We start from the raw sequence: 11,910 nt of genomic DNA, 5'->3' as shown, positions 1-11,910 counted from the left end.
TCCAGAGTATTTTTGTTGGGTAATCTAGGGCTAACCCATACAGTGGTGGGGCTCAAGTCAGCATTTGCAATGTAATTACATACACGCTATATCGCTTCCCTTGACAGTGAAACGCCACGCGTGAGGTTTAGATTATTTCCTTGTCTCAATCAAAATTGAACTGTATGAAATAAAAAGGCACATTTGTCTTGTAGTAAATAAAAAGGGCGACCTGGAGCCAATCCTTTAATTTCTCCACAAGTGAAAGAGTTGACATGCTGAAAACCCAACCCCTGGAGGGATTGTCCCCCAGGAGATTTTTTGAAATACTAACATAAAATACACATTCTGTTACTCTTGAGAAGAAAATAAATACATCTTTTACTACACGAAATATTTAAAAAGATGTATGTATCCAATTCTTGTGTTTTATTACGAGGCTTGTTTGAGACAAGCGAGACCTGCGCAATTTCGATCAACGTCTTGCGATGGTTACTAGGCTGATTTGAGACAAGCGAGACCTGCGCAGACCTACGTAATTTCGATCAATGTCTTGCTTGTGCGTTGCATGATGGTTAGTCAGTAGGCTTGTTTGAGACGCGTTGCGGCCTGAAGTCGGACAGCTCCGAGTCGGCGTCGGCTTCTTCTTCGGTGGTGGATGTGTGTTTGAAGAGGGAATTTCAACTTTAACTCTTGTGTTTCTGTTTCAATCGTTTCTTTAACTGTATGATCTTTCGTTGGGATTTTTGTACCCTTTGCAAGTACGGTTAATTTGTTAATTTAGTGTTTTTCCGTGCCTCGTGGCGGGGATGGCGTCCTCCGGGGCGCCGCCGGTGTCTCTGAGACACGGAGTGCGGCTGGTGGCTCAGGCCGCAAGCACAGTGGAGCAGGTGCTGCTGGCTGTGGGGGATCAGGTCGGTCATGTAAATATCTCCTATGCTTCCCGCATGAACAAAGCGGTCGTGGTCTTTTTGAAAGACCAGAAATATGTGACGGAACTTATCGAGAGCGGATTAATGATAAACGAGGAATACATTCAGTTTCACCGCTGGCGACACCGTCCACGCGGATCACTGTGTCTGGCGTTCCTCCGTTCATCCCGAATGAGGCGCTGGAACGGGAGCTGAAGCGTTTTGGTAAGTTTGCCAGTAGTCTCCGCACTGTTGCTCTGGGGTTGTTAGCAGATTTAGACTTAAACCTTTTGTCTCCTGCAGCAGAAAGGTGAATAATCTCAGTCGTTCAAGTTTAGCCATTCATCACGGCGTTATTTATTTTAGGCACACATCTCAAGAGGCTTGAGGACAGACAGAGAAGGGGCGTGACTTCCAACGGTCTTATACCCTAGGTAGTGACATCATCAATCATGTGGTACAGCAGCTAACCAATGAACACAGTTAGTAGTCGCAGCTACTTACATAGACAATGTGGTGCACAGTAATAATATAAGTCATATACAATATACATATATCTATGTCATATTCTAACACTCCCACTTATTACTTATGTGCTTCTGTACATCTGTTCATATTTATAACAAAACAAATGGAATACATGGTACACTCCAATGTGGATTTCTTCAACACATTTTTTTTTTTTTCTTTATGCACCAAACATAGCAACTGCAAACTTTTTCAGTTTTATTTTGGACACAGGTTTAGTCATGACATCTGCTACCATGTCGTCCGTAGGGCAATAAATCAAAGACATCTTTTCTTCCCTTATGGTAGACCTGATGAAGTGGTACTTGATGTCCACGTGTTTACACCTTTGCCTACACACCGGATTCCTGACTAATGCCATCGTCCCCTGATTGTCCTCATTGATGACTGTCTTCCTGTACACATAGGTATCCATACCTGCCAGCAGCTGCTCCAAGTAGATACACTCTTGTATTGTTAAAGCAAGCGCCATGTACTCAGCCTCGCATGTCGACAATGCTACTGTGGGTTGTTTCTTGCTTCTCCAAGAGACAAGTGAACTGTCTTTGGTCAAGCCCACACAATACCCTGTCGTACTGCGTCTGTCGCCTGTATCTGCAGCCCAGTCAGCGTCACTATATGCCACTAGACCCAGTTGCTCGCTGCTCTTTTTGAAACAGAGCTGTTTATCTGAGGTCCCCCTGAGATAACGCAACACATGTTTCACGGTAACCCAATGTTCATCTGAAGGTTCCGCAAAATTCTGTGATAGTTTTCCTACCACAAAACACAAGTCTGGACGTGTACAGGTCGTCAGGTAGATAAGGCTGCCGACAGCATCTCTGTACATCGTCACATCTGCCATCTTGGGCGCGTCTTCGGTGTAGTCCAACTTTTGATCACAAGGTGTCTCTCTCACATCAAAACGTTCCAGTATCTTTGAAACATATTTACTTTGCGATACTGTAACGCAGTCATTCGACTGGTTGAAATCCATCCCCAAAAAGTGCTTTACCCTCCCCAAATCCTTCATCTTGAATTTGTTAGAAAGCATGCTTTTTACTTTCTCTAGACACTCGATGTTGCTTGCTGCGATGATAAGGTCATCAACCCAGATAGCAATAATTACTTTTGCTTCTTTAGATTCTTTTGCATAAATGCAATGGTCTGCCTGGTTCTGGGTGAAATAGTCATCCGTTAAGCATTTGTGCAACATCTCGTTCCAGTTACGCCCAGATTGCTTTAAGCCATAAATCGACTTCTCCAGCTTACAGACAAGCTTTTCTCCCTCCTTTACATACCCCTCAGGTTGTTCCATGTAAATATCCCGATCAATGGGAGCATGGAGATAAGCGGTTTTTACATTCATTTGATGCAAGATCAAATCCTCTTGGGCTGCCTTCTGCATTAGCACCCGTATGCTAGTCAGGTTAGCTGTCGGTGAAAACGTTTCACCATAATCTATTCCTGCCCGCTGACTATAGCCTTTTGCTACAAACCTAGCCTTGTGTTTGTCGTTTCCGTCAATGTCCCCTTTAATTGAGTAGACCCATCTACCTCCCACTGCTTTCCTGCCTTCTGGCAATTCAGTCAGGGTAAACGTATGGTTGTCCTCAAGGGACTTGATTTCCTCATCCATCGCTTTACCCCATTTTCCAGATTCAGTGGATGTCATGGCCTCTTTAAAAGTCAGAGGTACACCACAAATTGCTTTGTAGCAATAGTCTACACTGATGAGTGTACTGTCGTCCTCCTCAGTCTCTCCCTGAGCATAGTCTTTAAGGTACCCCGGGGCTTTACGCTCCCTCCTGGGATATCTCACACTGTCTGAGGCATGTGGCGTCACCCTAGAGTGCTCCTCGCCATCATCCTCTCGTGCAGACTGTGGACCGTCAGTCAGTACAACACCAGGCTGTGTGGTCTCTACCTCTCCCTCAGAGTCTCTCTCCAGGTCCAGCTCTAACAGCTGTGTCTGAGTCTCGCTCTCACAAGTTGTCTTAGTGACAAACTTCACCAACCTGTGTTTCTGCACTCTCTCCCTGTCGGGGTAGTAGATTAGGTAGGCGGGACTGCCCTTGTCATGCCCGACAAAACGCCCCTTTTCACACCTAGAATCTAGCTTCCCCCTGTCCTGCTGGTACGCATAGCACACTGCACAAAATGTTTGCATGCTAGCCAAATTGCACTTTTTCCCGGACAGTGCTGAGTATGGTGTAGTGCCCGTGTGCTTATTAAAACACCGGTTCCTCGTATGCGCTGCTTCTTGGATAGCATAATGCCAGAGACTCTTAGGTAGCTCACTGTCAATGAGCATACACCTGGCCATCTCAAAGAGAGTGCGCCCTTCCCTTTCAGCAGTACCGTTCTGGTGAGGTGAATAGGGACAAGACGTCTCGTGCCTTATCTTGTTCTTCCTCAGTAGCGTTTTGAACTGCTTACTGGTGAACTCAGTTCCATTATCCGACCTGATGCATTTTACCGTCCCATAGGGAGCCACATCAGCCAGATAATTCTCAGTGGCTTGAGGTGTATCGCTCTTTGCTTTCAGGAAGTAAACGAACACTGCCCCTGTGTACACATCAGTGAATGACTGTAAATACTTAAAGCCATCAATGGACACATTGTTCATTGGACCAACTAGATCCGTATTCACCAGCTCAAGTGGTGATTTAACCTTGTCTGTCGGATCCCTGTTCCTTGTTTGTGTAAACTTCCCCTCAATACATACTGTACATTCTTTAGCAGGTTTACACTTAGTACCCTTGATATGCATGCCTTCGGTAACCTCCTGCAACTTTAAAACGTCTTCGTAATTGCAGTGCCCCATGATCTCATGCCATGTTTGAATATCATGGCTGACATGACACATATCATCATCACACTCGGTTGGTAAATAGTACATCCTCTTATGGACATAAATATTAAACCTCAAACCATTAGGTGATACTAGTACATCATTACCCTCTTTAAAGAATACCTTAGCACCGTTGGTGGTTGCAGACTTCAAGGAGAAAAGTTCCTGGGGGTACGATGGGATGTATAATGCGTTCTTTAAGGTCACATTACGCCGTCGTCCCTCGCTGTCAACCAAACACACCTGTGCTTCTCTTCTGGCTCGTGCCACTCCGAAAGTACGCCTCCCGTCAGCTAACTCCATGGAGTGGGTCTCCGGCTTGAAGTTGGTGTTGAAACGCCGGAACTTTCTCTCGTCGTTGATTATGTGCAACGACGCTCCCGTGTCGACAAGCAATCCCTTCTGGTGGGTCCGCATCTGCTGTCCCAGTAGGCTGGCACCTCCTGTTTGCACCTTGAAGGTGCAGTCGTCTCGTCCTGCAGCATGTCCACCACCGGTCCGATGTCCGCCGCCATCTTGTGCGTGTGCCCTCCGGGCGCCATCTTGTTGACGATTCTTCTTTGTGCACGCGTTGTCCGTGTGCCCATTGCTCTTGCAATGACTGCACCACGCTCTCTTGGTGCATTCGTCTTTCCGGTGGCCCGTCTCTCCGCATCGCCAACACACCAGCCCGTTGCGCTCACCTTCCTCGGCTCGGGGGAAACGTTTGGCAAGCTTTTTCCGCGGCGTCGCCTGGGCCTTCAGCACTCGTTCGTCCATCACGTCCGAGGCTGAATCTGTGTCTTCTGCGGCCTCAAAGTTCCTTAGCTTCGCCTTGAACTGTCCCAACGTCAGCTCCGTATCTCCGTGTGTCACAAGTAATGTGAACGGCTTGTATTTCTCTGGTAAACCACGCATTACCATCGCCATCATCAATCCTTCACTCGGTGCTTCGCCAGCGTTCCTGAGTGCCGTGATGATCTGTTCCGCTCGGATAATATACTTCGTCATCGTCTCGTTGACCGTCTTCTTCAGCGCGGTTAACGTCGTGTACAGAGTTACAATCCGTGGTCTGCCTCTACCGATAAAGTGTTCTCTCAAAACTTTGAGACTTTCTCGGCCTTGGTCCTTAGTGTCTCTGAATATAAGTCCAAGACTAGTATTATCGAGAAGTGGAGCCAACGCACAATATGCGTCCTCGTTCAGCTTCTCGTCCGCGATCCGCTCCTCCGCGGTCCGGTCTCCCGTAGGTGCTCGTAGGATCGTTTCTTTCAATCCTACTCCATGCATACAGCACAGCATCCTTTCCTCCCAGAGCTCGTATTCCTCTGCGTTCCCGTTGAACGAGGGCCATTTACTTCTGTGGGAGTTTGCCATGTCTTTCTGTGTTGTCGCTCCCGGTAGCTCAGCTTAGCGCCCTGTTAGCTTAGCTTTAGCTTCCCTGCTAAACTTAGCTTTAACACGCGGCTGCTAACTAGCACTCTTAGCGCGTACTCCCGAACTTGAGAATCATTCGTCGTTATCTGGGCCCATAACCTGTTAGCAGATTTAGACTTAAACCTTTTGTCTCCTGCAGCAGAAAGGTGAATAATCTCAGTCGTTCAAGTTTAGTCATTCATCACGGCGTTATTTATTTTAGGCACACATCTCAAGAGGCTTGAGGACAGACAGAGGAGGGGCGTGACTTCCAACGGTCTTATACCCTAGGTAGTGACATCATCAATCATGTGGTACAGCAGCTAACCAATGAACACAGTTAGTAGTCGCAGCTACTTACATAGACAATGTGGTGCACAGTAATAATATAAGTCATATACAATATACATATATCTATGTCATATTCTAACAGGGGTGTAAGGATGAAAAGTTAAAACATGTCCATTCTCTGCGGAGACAGGTTTTCATGTTTCTGGATTGTCCCACTCAGACACTAGATGTGTCCTTCCGGGTGAGGCACGAAGAGGGTTTTTATATGGTTTATGCGAGCTCAGGGAGCGTAAAGTGTTTTGAGTGCGGGGAGTCGGGTCACAAACGTGTTGCATGTCCACAGAGACGGCACGCCGGTGCGGCTGGGCCTGGGGCCGCCGAGCCGGGGGCAGCCGAGCCGGGGGCGGCCGGGGCGGCCGAGCCGGGGGCAGCCGAGCCGGGGGCGGCCGGGGCGGCCGAGCCGGGGGCGCTGTGGCGGCCGAGCCCGGGGCGGCCTGGTCCGCGGCAGCGGGACCCGGTGTCGCGGGGGCTGCTGCTGCACCCGCCGGGGCCCCGGTGGCTGCGGAGGAAGTAGGGATGAATATCGTGAGAGATGAAACAGGGACTGTAGAGAGTGTGGTGAGTGTGAGAGGAAAAAATGTGGAAACAGGTAAACGGGTGAGAGATGATGTAGCAGGACAGGTGAGGACTGGTGCTGTGGGACAGGTAGAGGCTGTTGGCACACAGAAGGATCTGCCGTCTGGCTCTGGGCGGAAAAATGAGCTTCAACAGGCTGCAGACAATAATGAGGTGACAGAGATGGACACAGACGGTGAGGGGGATTCTGACTGTGGTTCAGTTGCAGATAGTCTCTCTCAGAACGCAGAGATATATTCTTTGGAAGAGATTAATGTCTTTTTAGACGAGTCTTTTGGGAAGTCAGTGGAAGTGAGAGATTTTTTCCCTGACATTGACAAGTTTCTTCATACAGTGAGAACTCTTCAGAAAGTTGTAGGGTTAGACCTGCTGGATGAAAAGAAACGTTATCGTCTCAGGAGGCATGTAACTGCTGGGAAAAAAGATACGCCAGGAAGCAAAAGAGGGAAGAAACTGAAAAGGTCTAAATAATTTCAACATGATCATGCAACACTGGGTGTCTCCTCTCTGCTGTGTGTATCTGTCTGTTCTTTCTCTCTGTCTCCTTCCTCTAATGCAGGCTTTAAGGGTTGCTTCTTTGAACATGAACGGGGGTAGAAGTGCACAGAAAAGAGCTTTAGTGTTAGAAGTCTTTAATCAGAAAAAATTAGATTTGATATTTCTGCAGGAAACGCACAGTGATAGCCTGAATGAGACGGACTGGGGGATGTGGTGGGGGGGTCAGTATGTACTCAGTCATGGCTCAAACCTTAGTGCTGGAGTAGCTGTTTTATTCTCCCCCTCTCTAAATGTAAAGATTTTATCCAGCACTGAGATAGTGGCAGGTAGAGCCTTGATGGTGAAAGTGGAACTCTTAGAGTTCAGTTTCACCTTTATGAATGTGTATGCACCCAATCAGGGCCCTGCACGTGTATCTGTGTTTCAGTTATTAAAAGACAAGCTAGACACTAGTGTACAGGGGGAGTGTGTTATACTGGGGGGGGACTGGAACGTTTGCACTAATGTCACTTTAGACAGAATAGGACGGGAGCCTCATCCTCAGTCGTCCCTTTTACTGTCACAGGTGATAAGAGAGGCTGACTTAGTGGATGTGTGGAGGATGAAACATCCCTCCATTAAACAATACACCTGGATGAGAATGCTAGATGGGGGCGTCAGTGCAGCCAGGCTAGACAGATTTTACATGTCTTCTTCTTTTATTACTCGTGCAGTGAACTGTCACATCCAACCTGTTGGTTTTACAGATCATCAGCTAGTTTCTTTGGATTTGGTTTTATCCAACACAGAGAAGCCTAGATCGTTCTGGCAGTTTAATGTTAAAATTTTACAAGATTTGATTTTCTGTGAGAATTTTAATTTGTTTTGGATCAACTGGAAATCAAAGAAAGAGTCTTTTCCCTCCCTGAGTCAGTGGTGGGAGGTAGGAAAGGCTCAGATTAGAGTGTTCTGTCAACAGTATACAGCCTACTCCACTGCAAACACTAGGAGAGCTATAGAGCAGTTAGAGAGAGAGATCAGAGAGTTAGAGAGTGTGTCTGCTCGAAATATAGAACAGTCCCTCCTAAAACAACAACAGCTTAACTGTTTTCTTCAGGAGAAGGCCAAGGGAGCTCTGATTAGAGCCCGTTTTACTTCCATGAGAGACATTGATGCACCAACCACCTTTTTCTTCAACCTGGAGAGGTCTGTGGGCCAAAGGAAGCAGATGGTATGTCTGCGTCTTCCCGATGGACAGGTAACCTCTGAACCTGCTGAGATGAGGAGACATGCAGTGTCCTTCTACACGGACCTGTTCAAAGCCGAAGGTTGCGACGTGGAAGCCGCTGATGAACTTTTTCAGGGTCTTCCACAGCTGAGTCCAGCCGAAAGTGACACCTTGGGCTCTGACATTACGCTGGAGGAACTGACCTCTGCGGTGACACAGATGGCCTCCGGCAAGGCTCCGGGCATAGACGGTTTACCTGCAGACTTTTTTAAACATTTTTGGAGCATTCTAGGACATGATTTGTTGGATGTATTGATGGAGTCCTTTGGGAAAGGGACTCTTCCAGCTTCCTGTAGGCGTGCAGTGATTTCACTGTTGCCTAAGAAAGGAGATCTAACCCTGCTGAAGAATTGGAGACCTGTGGCTCTCTTATGTACGGACTATAAGATACTGTCAAAGGTTTTAGCTAACAGACTGAAGTGTTTTATCGAACTTCTTGTTGGTACTGATCAAACATATTGCATCCCTGGCAGATCAATTGTGGACAATTTGTTTTTGATGAGACACTTTTGATGTTTGCAAACTGTACAATATAAATGTTGGTATTATTTCTATTGACCAAGAGAAGGCCTTTGATCGTGTGGATCACACTTTTCTGGCTGCCACATTGCAGGCTTTTGGTGTTGGGGAGCATTTTTTGTCCTGGGTGAATTGTTTGTACAGTGATGCATGTTGTGTTGTGAAAGTGGGGGGAGGGCTGAGCAGACCTGTACCAGTTAAAAGGGGGATCAGGCAGGGCTGCCCTATCTCAGGCCTATTATATAGTATTGCCATCGAGCCACTTTTTTGCAGGCTTAGAAACCGGCTGAGGGGCCTGAGTCTGCCAGTGTCAGCTCAGGCCCCCCCGGTGGTTGTATCAGCTTATGCTGATGATGTCAGTGTTTTTATCCAGGGTCAGCGAGATATCCAGGAGCTACAGGACAGTTTAGTTTTGTATAGGCAGGCTGCCTCAGCCAAAGTTAACTGGGAGAAGAGTGAGGCAGTTTTGGTAGGTCAGTGGAGTTTAGAAAATAGGCCCAGTCTTCCTGGTAACCTCAGCTGGGGAAACGAGGGTTTAAAGGTCCTGGGAGTTTGGTTGGGGTCTGAGGACATGGTGGCACAGAACTGGGAGGGATTGCTGGGAAAGGTGCGAGCAAAATTAGCTAAATGGAAGTGGCTGCTACCCCAGCTGTCCTACAGGGGAAGAGTTCTTGTAGCCAACAATCTGGTTGCCTCATCTTTGTGGCACAGACTCCAGGTGTTAACCCCACCGCCGGACCTCATGAAACAACTGCAGCGGCTCCTCGTGGATTTCTTCTGGTCGGGTCATCACTGGGTGCCAGCATCGGTCCTGTACCTCCCTGTGGCGTCGGGGGGGCAGGGCCTTGTGGATATTACTGCGAGGACTGCTGCTTTTAGACTGCAGGCAGCTCAGCGGCTGCTGTATGGTGCCTCTCCCTGCTGGCTGGCTATGGCCCGGCTGTTGCTCTGGAGGGCAGGGGGCTTTGGTTTTGATAAACACCTGTTTCTGCTGAAGGCCCCTGCATACAAGATAACTGGACTTGCACCTTTTTACTGCTCAGTCATCAATGCCTGGAAGATTCTGAGTTTTACCAGATCACCCGACCCCCGGCCTGGGATGTGGCTGTTTGAGGAGCCCCTGTTTGACACTGGTTTTCTTTCCGGAACCATTTTCTCTTCAGCCGCCCTAAAAAATGCGTTCATTGAAGCGGGAGTGGTAAAACTTGGCCATTTGACAGGGATCTCCACGGAAAAACTGGCTGAGGTGACGGGCATTCGATCAACTCGAGTTCTGGAGAACCTGGTAGAAGAGGTGTGGCAGTCGCTGTCGCCATCCCACCGGACTTTTGCTCTGGATGCAGATCTGGCCGACCAGTGGAGAAAGGGACATGATTATGTTTTTCCTGCCTTGAGGGTGGGTCCTGCGGTGGGGGAATGGAGAGAGGAGGATGGTCTCCTGCTATCACTGGGGACTCTAACACCTGGAATGTTCAGCTCCTGCAATGGGAAGAAGCTATATCTTAGCTGCGTAAAGGTGCTAAACCTCAGCTCGCTCGCAGGCGTCAGAGAGTCGAGGTGGACAGATGTGTTTGGTTTGGGCTCTTCCCCTCAGGGCAGCTGGCGGATCCTGTATAAGTCTCCCGTTGAAAAACGGATGGCTGACATCCAATGGAGAATTATACACGGTGCAATAGCCACTAACAAATACAGGGCTCATTTTGACCCAGGCACAAGGGGGGGCTGTCCGTTCTGTTTTATGGCAGAAACATTGGAGCATTTAGTGGTGTCCTGTCCCCGGTTGGCTGGTCTTCAAAAAATGTTACAGGAGTGGGTGGAGGGGTTCGGGGAGGTTTTCTCCATACCACTTTTTGTTCATGGCCCCAAATACATCCTGAAAAAGAAGGAAATCCTACTATTGATCAATTTCTTGTTTGCTAATGCAAAATTAGCAATCTGGAAAAGTAGGAAGAACAAACTTGCTGGAGTAGGGTGGACGGATGCAGTGATCTGTCTGAGGGGGCTGGTGGCAGCGCGTCTGAGGGTGGAGCATGCATACTATACGCTGATCAATCATCTACAGGGGTTTCTGGATGTGTGGGCTGTTGGGCAGGTTCTGTGCTCACTGGGGGAAAATGACTCTCTAATATTGAAGTTTTAAAGGGTAGGTGAATTTTTTTGTTTTTAAGGTGTGTAAAAGATGATGTTTTGAAATGGGTAAAACGTTTTCAAATGACATTTATTTGGTAGACGTGAAAATCTGTTTATTTATTTGATTTGTGTAATGTTTTTTGTTTTTTGTTTCGGTGTATAGTTAAAACAAATGGAAATAAAATTTTGTTTTAAAAATCAAAAAAAATCTTCTTCTTCTTCTTCTCAGTATTTTGGCGGATTGCAAACAACTTTAAGATGCATACCGCCACCTCCGGAGTCGGCTTGACTACATTTGCATTTATAAAGAATGCACACGTGTTAATCATCGTTAATCGTTAATGATGAATAAACAGTGAGGGGTATGAATACACTCGGCAAAAGTTTGTTGTTGTTTTGTGTCAGTTTTACGTCGCCCCCTCCATTAACATTTTTCATAATTGTTCCACAATGTTTATCATCATGAAATTAATATCTATATATTTTATACTATACTTGCACTGCTTACCGTTTTCATACTTTATATATCTTAGCATATTCATACACATTGTTCATACTGCTCACAGGCTGCTGTGTATATCTAGTGTATTCATACCCCTCACTGTTTATTCATCATTCAATACATTCTATCTTTTATTCTGTAGATTGTGTACATTACTTTTCACTTTACTGCTTGTTGCACTCCTGGTAAGAAGCTAAACTGCATTTCGTTGTCTCAGTACCTGTAATATGTGCAATAACAATACCGTTGAATCTAATCTTGAGCAGGAACAAATGTATTTACTTATTACATATCTGATATTAACGATTAAACACATTTGTGCATTCTTTATAAATGCAAACCGAGTCAATCCGACTCCGGAGGTGGCGGTATGCACCTTAAAGTTGTTTGCAATCCGCCCAAAAACCGAGAGAAGAAGAAG

The 11,910-nt window shown here is 46.9% G+C and overlaps 1 protein-coding gene across 1 annotated transcript in view; it reads right to left on the bottom strand.

Annotated features, from left to right (window-relative positions):
* LOC307022024 (uncharacterized protein) overlaps nucleotides 1-11,910 on the bottom strand; it is a 260,282-nt gene that overhangs the window by 20,224 nt on the left and 228,148 nt on the right. The gene's annotated exons all lie outside the window — the stretch shown is intronic.

Source organism: Notothenia rossii, assembly GCF_949606895.1.
Source record: "Notothenia rossii genome assembly, chromosome: 1".
In the NCBI taxonomy this organism is placed as follows: Eukaryota; Metazoa; Chordata; class Actinopteri; order Perciformes; family Nototheniidae; genus Notothenia; species Notothenia rossii.
This window is presented reverse-complemented; position numbering and strand designations above follow the sequence as displayed.